Raw genomic sequence first — 14,109 nt, 5'->3', positions numbered from 1 at the left:
AGACTTAGGCACAAAAGCACCTACAATGTCACACCCATCCTGGACCAGCAGGCCCAGGCACAGCCACAGGCCTCCACACTCCTGAGTATAGCAGTCAACAGGCAATGGTAGCCTGTGGGAGCTTAGGCCCAGACCCAGGCTCTGCCTCCCCCTCCCCAAACTGGGCCCTCTGTGTAAACATCTATCTCCTCCCTCCATTCTGCTCTCTCCTCTTTCTGTCCTCTCTTCCTTTGTCTTAGTCCAGTCTCTGGCTTGGCTGGACCTGGGCCTGATACTGATCTGACCGTTGTCACAGCCCCCAGGTCCCCATTTTGTAGTCAGTTTGGGAGGGGGGGCCAGAGGCTTCCTGAGACTGACCTGCAGTTCTTGAAAGAGCATGTCAGCCAGGATGTGGTGGCAGAGGCGGGTGACACGGTCAAGAGCATTTGCAACTGCCTCCCAAGCAGGTTCGCTCTCTGAGGGCCCCAGGTGGGACAGACGCTCAGGTAGAGAGCTGTGGAGGAGAAGCCGGGGCTCATTACTAGCCGGCCTTTGGTCCCAGATGATTCATTCCACATATTGGGTGGGCAGGCAGGCAGGCAAGTGTATCTCTCCACATTTGGAGGAGGGGTTTTTGTGTCTTTGGAGGATCTTTCTGTATCTCAGTGGTGGGCAGGTGACATGGCTTTGGTCTCTGTGAGAGGTCTCTTCATATCTCTGATGGGAGGGCATCTCTGTCCTTGGAGGAATCTCTCTGTCTTTGGGCAGTCTTTCTAGTGGAGCTTCTCTGTCTCTGGAGTTCTCTTTGTGTGTCTGAGGGTCACTCTGTCTCTGGAGAGGTTTCTCTCAGAGAGTAGGGAGGGGTCTCTTTTGAAGTCTGTGTCCCTGAGGAGGATGTCTCTATGTCTCTGGGAAGGATGTTTTTCTTGAGGCCAGTATGAATGTCCCTTTCCATGTCTCCAGAGGAAGTATGGGAGGGGGCCCTTTCTGTGGCCCTTTCCCAGGAGAATAGAGTTGGGGAGAGGAAGGAAAGGACCTCAGAACATCTGGGATAGGGACAGACTCCCTGAAGAAAGAATGGGCCAACTCCCCATGGGGAGAACATTAGGTCATGCTGGGGCCCTTCTCCTCATCCTCTCTAGGGCTTGCCTTATCGAAGAGGGGGGCCACTGCTCACCAAGGTAATTGTCCGGCTGATATAACTGTCACTCAGCAGCTCTTGGACGCTTGGGTTCTCATGGAAGCTCTCTACCCACTGCTGGAAGCTGGAAGGTCAAGAGACGGAAGTAGAAGCTCAGGTCAGGTCTCTCCTTTGCAGCCCACCTCTCAAGTTCTGAACTCACCTCCTCCAGGAAGCCCTCCAGGTTTCACTCTCCCTCCTGTTTTATCACTCTCTCACCTCTTATCACTTTCTTACCTCCCACTCACTTCTCCACCCTCAGGCAATCTGATTTCCATCTTCACCACCTGATTGAAAGTGCTCTCTTCTGGGCCACTAGGAATTTCTCTATTGCTAAATCCAATGACCTTTCCTCACTCTTCCTGCATCTCTGTGCTGCTTTGGACCCAGCTTATCATCCTCTCCCCTTAATACTGTCTCCTCTAGGTTTTCAGGATGCACTTCTCCTGCCTGCTCCTCCTTCCACCTGATAATAACTTGGCTGATCCTGCTTCCCGCCTTCCCTGCTCTCCCTAGCTAAGTGCCCCCCAGATAATAACCTTGTTGCAAGGGCTCAGTGATCATCCCACATCCCAGATGACTCCCATATCTGGCCCACATTTGTCTGCCAAGCTCCGGGCTCACAACACCACTGTCTGTTGGACATTTCCATTTGGATGTCCCATAGCTGAGAATCCTGATAGAACCCATGATCTTTCCTCTCCAACCTACCCCTACTCCTAAATCTCCCATTTCTACAATCTGTGCCTCCATCTTTCCTGTTCGAAGTTTATAATCTCAGAGTCCTCGTGGACTCTTCGCTGTCCCATATCCAACTTCTTCCCAAGTCTTGTTGATTCATTGTATCCTGAGCACCTGTCCCCTTCACTCTACTCACCAGCCTCATTCAAACTCCCAACCTTCTCTTCAGTACTATTGCCCTGGTCTCCAAATTGGTCTCCCCTTGACAACCCATCCTCCACAACCTGCCAAAGTGATCTCACGAAAGTACAATCCCGACCCTGTCACTCTGCCGCTGCTAAAGCGTCTTCCGTGACTCCCTAATCACTCTAGGAATCAAATACAAACTCATTTACTTGGTATTTCACATTCCAATCTACTTTTCCTGTTTAATTTCACATCACTACCTCTCATGCACTCTATTCCAGACAAATTGACATGCCTGCTGTTCCCATTCTTTCTCCTACCTTTACATTGACTGTCTCTGATACCTGGAATACAGTCCGTCAGCACTTTCTTGGATGTTTAAATTCAGATGCCATCTCCCACTTGGGACCTTTGATGATCCTCCGCCTCTCTGAATTTGTTAGGTCTCCCTCCCTTCTGAAATTCCTTTGAAATTGCATCCCCCTTTCAAATTAAACAATCAAATACTTTTTAAAATCATCAGTTTGCATACTATATCTCTGAAGGAGAAGGTAAACTCCTTGTGGGAAGGGCCTTTTTTCTGGTCCTTGTAACCCCAGACCCTGGTACAGTACCTGATATATACTTCTCTCCCCACCCCATCCCACCTCTTCCCTCTGAGACCACTTTCCATCTATTTAGCATACATCTTGTATGTGCAACGTTATTGGCTTCCTGTCTTCCAGATTGGAAAATAAGCTCCCTGAAGGCAAGAACTGGGAAATGTATGGGTTTTTTGATTCTTTTCTTTGTATTCCCAGCCACTGGTCTGGTGTCTGGGGCAATCATTCAATAAATGCCTGGCTGACTGAAATAGTAAGAGTTTAATCAATGCTGGGTTGAATTGAATCCTAGACTAAGTTGAAAAAAAGGGATGACCTGTGTCATGGGCAGGGTATTCTGCTAAACCCGGGGTGGGGGGATGTCCAAAGACTCAAACAGTCTCTGCCCTCAAGGAGCTCATGTGCTTTGGAAGAAACAGTATTTACATGTCAGTCAATCCTTCCACCAGCATTGCCTAAGCACTGTGACCCAGTGCTAGGAGCTGCGGAGACAGACAGAAATGAATCCAGTTCTTGCTCTGAAGGAGCTTACATTCTGCAAAGGAAACAAAGTGTACCCAGAGAAGCAAAAGCGCTCTGAGGACTGAGGCAGTTCATAGACCCTGAAGACTTAGAAACCTTTTCCTCACCACAGCCCTCAGAAGCAGGTAGCACCATTGTTATAAGACCCATTTTACAGAAGACAAGACTGAAGCTCAGAGAGACACACAAAGGGTAAATAAAATGGAGCCAGCCCCTTTTTAACCTGACTTATCTCTGGACTGTGCCTTTTTTTTTTTTTTGCAGAGATGCTTCCTCTAATCTGTGGTGGACAATCCCCTGAAGATAGATGGCTTCTTCTTGCCTCTCTAGCTCATTCCACCCTCCAGAATCAAGGGTCATCGCCTGTCCCCTGTACCTCTGCAGGAATTCAGCCAGAACTCCCAGGCAGCAGTGTGCCATCCGCACCCCAAATTCCTGGCTGAAGCGAGGGGCCTGATCCGTGTGCTCTTCCAGCAGCTAGAGGATAGAGATGGAGAAGTGAGACCCCCTTTTCTCCAACCCCAAGCAATCTCCTCACTTGGAGTGGTGTGGGCACCTTGGAGATCTTCCCTCTTTGCCTCCCCTAACTCCAAAGCATGTTAAAGTTTTCACATTTTAAATCTTTAACTTTATAGAATTTTGCATTTGCAGAATTTTACGTGTTAGAGCTATATAATTTTAGACTGGTAGGATTACAGAATCTTAGATTGTGAGATTATTTAATTATTGAAATTATAAAATATAAGGTTAATAATAGCTAAGATTTATATGGTACTTTAAGATTTGTAAGGTGCTATTCATATGCTATCACATTTGATCCTCACAGCAACCCTGGGAGGTAGGTATTATTATTATATTTTTATTCTTTTTTTTTTAGGCAGTTAAGCTTAAGTGACTTGCCCAGGGTCACACAGCTAGTAAGTGTTTGAGGTTAGATTTGAACTCAGATCCTCTAGACTCCAGAGTTACTGCTCTATCCACCACACCACCTAGCTGCCCCAGGTGCTCTTATTATCCCCATTTTACATATGAGGAACCTGAGGCCGACAGAAACAGGGTGACTTGGGGCAGGGTCACACAGCTACTAGTAAGTGTTTGAGGCCAGATTTGAACTCAGGTCTTCCTGACTCCAGGCCTACTCAGCATTCTAAGCACTGCATCATCTTAGCTTCTTTGTGTTTGTTATAAAATAAGCTTTGTTTTATAATATTTATCATATTATATGTTATTGTAAAAATCTGTGTGTAATGTAGACTCTTAACATTATATCAGTTTAGAATCATAGAATCCCCAAATTTCAGTCTCAAAGAACACTTCAATCTTAGAAGAACAAAATCTTGGATGTCTCTCATTTAGCACCTTAGAATCAAAGAGCTTGGCTCCAAGGAATCTTTGGATTTATAGAGTCTCAGAATCATCTACTTTGCTAATCCTGGAATTATGCACATTAAAAAAATAGAAAGAGCCTCCCCTCCCTCCTCCAGCCTTCTCTATCCCAATCCCTTCTTCTTTCTCTGATGCGAGTGGGTACAGATAAATTTCCTCTCCTCCTCCCTAGAAGCACACATCTTACACACAACTCTCACATACACATATACACCCACCTGACACACACGTCTCCCACACCTTAAACACATCTCACAAATACACATGTCACACACACATATATACACACACCTCACACACCTCTCACACCTTACACACACACCTTAAACACACACAACTCACACACAAAGAAACACGTCTCACATATATGTCTATCACACACCTTACACATACACCTCACACACATCTCACACATGTATACACACACCTCTCACACCTTACACACACCTCTCACACAAATATACATACATGTGTCACACAACTCACATACATACAGACATATACACATGTACACACCTCTCATACACATAGACACACACACTTCTCACACCTTACACACACCTTATACATACACAATTCACACACACATCAACACATCTCACACATACATCTCTCACACACCTTACACACACCTTACATACATACATCTCATACACATATACACACATATACACAAAACTCTCATACACCTGACACACAGAAGTGACACACACACAAACATGGACACACATGTACATACCTCTCACACGCATATACACACCTCTCACACACCTTACACCCATTTCACACACATACACACATCTGTCACACACTTCACAAACACACACAATGAACACATACATACACACACAAAACATATACACATGCACACACCTCACAGACATCTTGAGCAGGCTACTGGGCTGGTCCTCAGCTGCAATCCATTGCTCTTCCTCTTCCTGCAGGGTCTGAAGCAGAGCAGCTCAGGTCTGAGTCTGTGAGAACAGAAGTGGCATGATATGATCCCCACAGTAAAAGTTCAGGGAAGTGGCACGTGGGGGGGGGAGCAGACAGCATTCCTCTCCTCCTCACAATTCCCTTCACTCCCAGACACTCCCTGTACCACAACCCACATACAGTGGAGCCTTAGACACCTCGACTTGGATGAATTTTAGCAGTTTGGAACCTTAGAGGATCTTAGATCCAGAGAACTTTAGACACAGATTCATGCAATCTAAGACTTTAGGGAATCACACCCTGTCTGGCCCAGCTGGAAGGGACTTCAGTGGTCACTTTGGCCAGCCTCACTCACATGTGAGTGAAGGAGAATCTTCTTTCCAACATTCTCCACAAAGGAGGCATCAGGGGAGCTCGTCACCTCTGCAAGCAGTCCATGACTCCCCTTCTGAATGACTCAAATGGTCAGGAACTTTCCCCAGGTGGACATCAAGCCTAAACCTGCCTCTTTGAAACTGCAGCTCCCACTTCGGTCCTCAGGGGCCCAACAGGGGAAGCCTGATTCTTTCCCTACATGCCAGCTCCCATGGTCCTAGGTCTCCTCCTTGCCAGTCCCAGACTCCCTTGCTCCTCAGCTGATCCTCACAGAGCTTGAGACCCCAACCCATGAGAAATCCCCACCACTACCATCTACAGCATTCCCTAGACCTGCCTGTTTAGGAACCTTTCAATAAAGGATAAAAGGTGGGTCTGGTGTAACCCATTCTGGACTGTGTTGGTTGGTCCAGACCTCTGATTTCTTTCCTATAGGGAGTTTGTGGTGAGGAGAGCCTCACTCCCAATACAGATTCTATCCAGTCTTTTAGGCACCTTTCAGACTTGGAGAGTCTCCTGCGGCAAGGAGAGGTTTGCCCAGAGGGTCAGAGGCAACCTCTGAATCCAGGTCTTGCCAATGCTGGGGCCAACACTACACCACCCTGACTCTCCCCAGCTTGTTTTTGCTGAAGCTATGCTAGCCCCTTAATGATCAAAGCTTCCCTTCCTAGATGAGCACAAACCACCCCTTTCTTGCTATGTGCTAGAATTTTGTAACTGTATCCTGTAGTTCAGAGGTAGGGCTCTGCCTAGACAGAGCCCCAAATTCATCTTGGAGGCTTATCAGTAATTGCCAAGACTGTCTACAATCTTGGTGGCTCCTGCCCCAACCCAGAATTTCTCCAGGAGAAATCAGTGTTTCACATTAGCTCTCCCTCAGGGCTATCAACTTCCAACCTCATCAAGACAACACTGTAAATACATGCTATTCAGGGCAGTAATTAAAATAGAAACCTCACCTCTTTGGCTAAGCAATAAGAAAAAGATTAGGTCATCTCCAGCTTAGTGACATTTCTGATTCTCCATCCCTCTAGCTTCCATTCCCCAAAATATTTCCACAAGAGCATGTAACTGCCCACCTCAAGAACCATTAACTCCCTGTTGCTTAAGGTATTAAATAGATAAACAAACAGAATAGACAGATAGATAGATGAATAGATGGATGGATGGATGAATGTATAGATAATAGATAGGAAGAGGTGAATAGATAGTTATTCACACAAACAGACAGATAGGTATGGATGGAGAGAAAGACAGATAGATGTGGATAGATAGAAAGAAAGACAGATAGATGTGGATGGATAGAAAGAAAGACAGATAGATATGGAAGGATAGAAAGAAAAATAGATAGAAGTGGATGGATAGACAGTCAGAAGACAGAAAGAGATGTAGAGGAATAGACAGAGACAGACATTAGTGAGCTGCTCTGCCTGGCACAGCATGTTATTTAAAGCCCTCTAGTTGGACTCCAGCTACCTTTCCATATTTATTTCACATGATTGCTCTTTGTACCCTCTACATTCCAGCCAGACCAGACTACTAGTCTTTCCCTGAAATTAGCATTCCGATGTTTCGCAAGACTACACATGTATAATCTGTATCAAATTGTTTGCCTTCCCCAGGAAGAGGGAGAAGAGAGAGGGAGAGAATGTGGAACTCAGAATTTAAAAAAAAGTTTAAATTGTTATTACATGTAATTGGGAAAAAATATAAAAAGTTTTCACTTGAAAAAAGAAATGAGAATTCCACCTCCATGCTTTATGCAGGCTGTCTGGCCCTCGTGGCTGGAATGTGCTCCTTGCTCACCCCTGCCTTTAGAATGCCTCTCTTCCCCCCTTTCCTGGCTCTCAGTTGTTGGGGTACTCTCCCTCCTCACATAGTTGGGGTTGAGGTAGATGAGAAAGAAGAATGGCTTCCTATGATCCTTTCACCCCCACTTCCTGTCCAGATGCATAGCTGCTAAGCCCTGTCTCCAGCCCCATGGGGGTGAGGGTCTGACCTCTTCTGTCCTGTCATGACTGCATCCAGCCTTGGCCCCTTACACCCTGCCCTGGTGCTGACAGCTGTCTGCCACCTGCCTCCAGGTGAGCATTGTTCTCCTTAGGCATCTGCTTGTATCTGTCCTGGGCTTCAGTTCTGCATAGTCCATTTTGTTCTGTCCTCACCAGTCCAAAGATCATTCTTATAGTCATGGAATCTTTGAGTCATAGACCTAGGGAGTCATAAATTTGTCCAAGGCCAGAAAGCCAGGGGAGCCTGTAAACCCCTGGTGACCCAGGCAGACCCCTCCGCCTTCCTCCCAGGTCACCTTCACATCAGTCACACGTTCATCCTAGAGGCTCCAAACTGTTTCTGCGGGAAGCAGGGGCCCAAGTTGCCCATTCTCCAGGGCCACCATGTTCACCATACCCAAGATTTTCCTAAGAGCAGGCAAGGGAGGAGGTAGTGAGGCAGAGGAAAAGAAGAGATGGAGGGAAAGGAAAGAAATGTCCCCAGAAAAGCAGACGAAGCCCTTCCTCTGGTCCTATCACATCCCCTGTCCTTCGAGGCACTGAGCAGCTAAGCCCTGTCCCTCCTATAGCTGCCCATTGTGGCCTCTGGAATCAAATGCAGAGTCCTCAGCATAGCTTTTGCCACCTACATCTTAGAGATAAATCGAGCAGATGGTGGAGGATTGGTAGGTTGTTTAAATCAAGAATGGGGCCTTAGAACAGAGAGTGTTAAATTTGGAAGGGCCTTTAAAATTTAGGGGGAAAGGTGAGAGCTCAAAGGGGGCCTAAAATACCTTCTAGTCCAATTCCTTTATTTTACAAGGTGGAAACTGAGGCTCAGATGAAGAAAGGAGGAATTCTGACTTCTCCGTCCTGTTGGCCCCTCAACTCCATTGCCCAGTCCCTTATCCCTCTCCCCTTCAGGGTCTCACCTTGGATCAACTTGGTTGTGCCAGTACAGGAGGGCATAGCGGTCAGCCAGAGGTAGCCAGTGGTAGGTGTCCTTCCTCAGTCAATCAGAGAGGGCTCCATGATAACCCTGAAGGTAGAAACCTAAGGCTCCCAGGCTTGCTGGGTAAGCAGGTGCCAGGCGATCCGAACAGCTCCCATGTCTTCCAGCAGCCTAGAGCAGAGGGCCTTGTGCAATCTTAAACAAATGACCAGGCTCCTATTCTTTCTGGGTTGTCTCCTCTCCTGGAATTCATTATTAAGATTGGCAGCATGTGACCACTGCCTCCCTCCCCTTGGCCCGTCGGCCTTTTTTTCCACCGGCAGGTCGCCATCCATTGCCTGGCTGCCAAAACAGACTGACCAGGCGCCTAAAAGCCTCGGGTTGTGTGGCCCAAGCTCCCTCCTAGGGCTGGTGGAATAGGCTTTTTGAACACACTTCAAAGTCTCGACATCTCTCCCTCTTCAATTGGGCCCTAATGATCTCACCAGAGGTTGCTGCTAAGTGTCTCTCCACTGGCTCTCTGGGGAAAACCGTCCACACCAGCCCCTCTAAGGTTTAAACTGCATGATTCCCATTTTCTCTGTCCCTTTCTTAAATCCAGGCAATCAGCAAAGCAGGAAATGAAGCCTGATATGGAGCATTTTCAGATTTCCAGGGTGTGGACACTCATGTGGCAAATTAACAATGGCTCCCGTGAATTCCTGGGAGCCGGCTCTGGCACATGCCTGGTTCTCACGCAGCTGGATTCTGGGGCCCTGACTCTGTCTCCCAGGGTGCTCATGAGGCCCTCCCCTGGTCCTGCAGTAGTGGCTGGGCATGTGCTGGGGGAAGGGCAGGGGAGCCCTGAACGCACGATCTCACATTGGCACACAACAAACCAGCCTGTGAGACTGAGGCAGAGGAGGGATTAGTATCCTGATTTTACAAATGAGAAAGTGAGAAAGAGGGAAGGAAAGGGAAGATGTAAGTATTTATTAAGCCCCTACTGTGTGCCAGGCACTATGCTACACCTTTTACAAATATCTCATCCATCTTCCCAACCTCACCCCCCTCCCACAGAAGGCAGAAGCTGTTTTCATTCCCGTTTTACAGATGAGGAAACTAAGGAAGCGCTTACATGCCTTGTCCAAAGTGCTGAAGGCCGAATTTGAACTCAGGTCTTCCTGACTCCAGGCCCAGAGCTCTCTCTGCTCTGCAGCCTCAGAAGGGAAGGGACTTGCCCAAGGTCTCCATTTGAAGCCACGACTTATGACTCCAAGCCCAGGGTCTTTTCTTTCTTTTTTTTTTTATTGATTTCTTTGGATTTATCAACAATTGCTTCCATATAGTTTTCCATTTTTGTCCCCCTCCCTACACCCCTCCCTACCCAAGACAGTGCACAATCTAATATAGCCTTTACTTATACATTCCTAGTAACATATTTTCACAGTAGTCATATTGTAAGGAAGAATTAGAACCAAGAGGAGGAACCACCAGAAAGAGGAAACAAAATGCAACAAAAGAAAAAAATAGCAAATAGTGCACTGCAATCTGCATTCAAACTCCATAGTTTTTTCTTTGGATGTGGGTGGCATTTTCCAACAGGAGGCGTTTGGGGAAGTCTTAGATCCTTGCATTGCTGAGAAGGGCTAAGTCTATCAAAGTTAGCTATAGCACACCGTGGCTGTTACTGTGTAGTACGTTCTCCCGGTTGTGTTCACTTCACTCAATATTAGTCCATAGAAGTGTTTCCAGGTTTTTCTGAAGTCTGCCTGCTCATCATGTCTTACAGCACAGGAGTATTCCATTACATTTGTATACCAGAACTTGTTCAGCCATTCCCCAATTGATGGGCATCCTCTCAATTTCCAATCTTTGCCACCACAAAAAGAACTGCTATCAATATTTTTGTATGTGTGGGTTCTTTTCCCACCTGTATGATCTCTTTGGGATACAGCCCTAGAAGTGGTATTGCTGGGTCAAAGCATATGCACATTTTTATAGCCCTTTGGGCATAGTTCCAAATTGCTCTCCAGAATGGCTGGATCATTTCACAACTTCACCAACAATGTGTTAGTGTTCCAATTTTCCCTCATCTTCTCCAATATTCATAATTTTCCTGCCAATCTGATAGGCGTGATGTGGTACCTCAGAGTTGTTGTGATTTGCATTTCTCCAATCAGTAGTGATTTAGAGCATTTTTTCGTATGACTGTAGATGGCTTTAATTTCTTCATCTGAGAACTGCCTGCTCATTTCCTTTGACCAAGTATCAATTGGAGAATGACTTGTATTCTTATAAATTTCACTTAATTCCCTGTATATTTTAGAAATGAGGTCCTTATGGGAGATACTGGTTGTAAAAATTCTTTCCCATTTTCTACTTTCCTTCTAATCTTGGTTGCATTGGCTTTGTTTGTGCAAAACCTTTTCAATTTAATGTAATCAGCTATCCATTTTGCATGTAGTAATGTTCTCTATCTCCTGTTTGGTCATGAATTCTTCTGTTCTCCATAAATGTGATAGGTAAACTATTCCTTGCCCTCCCAGTTTGTTTATAGTATCAGCCTTTATATCTAAATCATGAAGCAATTTTGACTTTATTTTGGTATGTGGTGTGAGACTGTGGTCTATGCATAGCTTCTGTCATACTCTTTTCTGATTTTCCCAGCAGCTTTTGTCAAAGAGTGAGTTCTTATCCCAGAAGCTGGGGTCTTTGGGTTTATCAAATAATAGATTAGTATAATCATTGACTACTGTGTCTTGCATACCTGACTTTTCCACTGATCTACCATTCTATTTCTCAGCCAGTACCAAACAGTTTTGATGATTGTTGCTTTATAATATAGTTTAAGATCTCCCAGGTCTTTTTGTTTTCTTTTAGGATAGGCAATGGGGTTAAGTGATTTGCCCAAGGTCACACAGCTAGGTAGTGTTATGTGTCTGAGGTCGGATTTGAACTCAGGTCCTCCTGACCCAGGGTGGGCACTCTACCCACTGCTCCACCTAGCTGCCCCCCCTTTTTTGAAGCCAATTGGGGTTAAGTGACTTGGGCAGGGTCACAGAGCTAGTAAGTATCAAGTGTTTGGCCTGAGGTTGGATTTGAACTCAGGTCCTCCTGACTTGAGAGCCGGTACTCTATCAACTGCACCACCTAGCTGCCCATCCCAGGGTCTTTTCCAGGATGGTATACTGAGTGCTAGGAAAAGGGGAAGTGAGTGATGCGGGTCCTCCTCCTCCTCCAACTCACGGGGGGTGGGGCTTGCTCCATCCTGACCTACCTGGTGGTTGGTCCTGAGGTTATCAGTCTGCTTCCGGAACACTGCCCCCCACAGGTCCCCAAACAGGAACTTGATGGTGTCCAGCTCCTCTCTGAAGACCAGGGCCCCTTGGGGCAGCCTGGGAGAAACACAAGCTTCTGACTTTAGGATGAAGAAGGCCTGGATCCAGGCCCAGCCCTGGGGAGCCAGGGAGAGGGGATCTAATGGGAAGATGCAGCAGGTGACCCCAGGTCCAGGAAGACCTGGGACTGGGGGAAGGGGAAAGGAGACCGAACACCATCAACCATTTCAGCTCCTGGTACCCTGCTGGGGGGGGCAATGACCACCTGGGGGGCCTCCCCCTGTAGAAGGGTCTGAGCACATGGGACAGGGAACTCCTACCCCAAGTCTCCTGGAGGATGGAGCCCTGGCTCTCACCTCTCAGCCAGACCTAGTCACATGGAAGCCAATTTCCTCAAGGACTGTCAAGCGGGTCCTCTGACCCTAGGAGAGGATGGTGGGGGGGAAAGGGGGCTTAGCCACGGCCCTCAAATCTGGGCACCTCCCCTTCCCCCCCAAAATAGGGAGAAATTACAGATGAGTGATTTTGGATTGCAAATGGAAAAGGACGCTCCCAAAGCTGCATCCCAACCCTGGAGCTGAATGGCCTGAGACAAGTTCCAGAAAGGGCAGGGAGGTACCTAAGAAGCCACCAAGACTGTCACCTCCCAGGACAGGTGACCATCACCGCACCCCCTCCGCCTCAGGCTCTACTCCAGGGCCCCCAGTGTTCTACCAGGGAGCCAGAGGAGAGAAGCCAGGCTCCTTCTTCCCATGAACCCCTCCCTAGGCACCCAGTCCAATGTACAAATACGGCTGAGGTCAGTGCTGAGACCTGGGCTGTGGAGGAGCCAGAGAAGCTTGGAGCGCATGGGGTGGAGGGGCCCGGCCCCGTGGTGACCCCCAGCCCACTTCTTTCACAGTCTGGCTCATCTGTGCCTATGTCTGGCTGCCACTTAGCAGGGAATGCCCAAAATGGAAGCAAGGAATGGAGTGGCAGTGAGGGGGAAGGGACTCAGGGACAGGACTTCTCTGGGGAGGGTTGGTAGAGGCCATCTCAGTGCTCCGTGATCCAGGGTTCATGGGCCCTCCACTGGGTTGGGTGATCGGACGGGCCTGGGTGATGGGAGCTGCCTCACCCTCTGTACCCTCACCAGGTTTCAAGAAAGTGTCTTTGGATTTTCTTTTTTTGTCTAGGCAACGGGGTTAAGTTACTTGCCTAGTGTCACACAGCTAAGTAAGTGTTATGTGTCTGAGGCCGCATTGGAACTCAAGTCCTCCTGAATCCAGGGCCGGTGGTCTATCCACTGCGCCACCCAGCGGCCCCTGAAGTATCTTTGGAAAGAGATGGTCGTGTGTCCTCGGGATGGAGGGGATACAGTGAGAGGAGGGGACACAGGCTACGATCCCCCAAATCGTCTCTGCGCTTGGGCGTTCTCCTCGCCCACCCTGCACAACCAGTGCTGGTCACCAGGTAGCGCTGTGGCTTCTTACTGCAAGCCAGGGTCGCTGTACCACTGGTCCTAGGCTGGCCGGCCCTGCCCCCTACCATTCCACGTGGGCCTTCCACCAGTCCTTCAGTGCCAGGTGACCCCTCCCCCCTCAGGCGTTAGGACCTGGGTGATCCTGTGGCCTTTCATCCTCTGGATTCTGTAGAGCTGCCCCTCACCAAGGCTGTCCTGCCGAACCTCCAGGTTGTCCTGTCCAGGATGGGGTCGTGGATGGAACTAGGTGGCTCAGCCTTCCAAATGCTCAGCACCGTGGCTGCAGCCTGGTGGCTTCTGCGGGTAGCCTGGTGTCTGGGCCATGCCCTGCTGGTCTATGGGCTGCCCCAGATTGGCCTGGGCCTTGGCATTTCTCTCAGGAAGCAAGGGGCCCGGGCAGGTGTGTGGGAGAAGGAGGGAGGGAAAGGGGCAACGTCTCTGATGATAGGGGTCCTGTAACCTGCTGCCTCAGAAGAGTCTGTGGACCATGGATGGAGGACCCCAGAACCTGGATTCAAAATTCAGTCAAGTTGCTTG

The 14,109-nt window shown here is 48.1% G+C and overlaps 2 pseudogenes across 1 annotated transcript in view; both read right to left on the bottom strand.

Annotated features, from left to right (window-relative positions):
* Positions 1 to 12,773, bottom strand: part of LOC110203904 (exocyst complex component 3-like protein 2) — a 16,146-nt pseudogene extending 3,373 nt beyond the window's left edge.
* The window catches only part of LOC110204482 (very-long-chain 3-oxoacyl-CoA reductase-B-like), a 117,762-nt pseudogene that overhangs the window by 13,985 nt on the left and 89,668 nt on the right, over positions 1 to 14,109 (bottom strand). The window lies entirely within an intron of this gene.

This window comes from Phascolarctos cinereus, unplaced genomic scaffold, assembly GCF_003287225.1.
Source record: "Phascolarctos cinereus isolate Bilbo 61053 unplaced genomic scaffold, phaCin_HiC Scaffold_726;HRSCAF=1367, whole genome shotgun sequence".
NCBI classification, from domain to species: domain Eukaryota; kingdom Metazoa; phylum Chordata; class Mammalia; order Diprotodontia; family Phascolarctidae; genus Phascolarctos; species Phascolarctos cinereus.
This window is presented reverse-complemented; position numbering and strand designations above follow the sequence as displayed.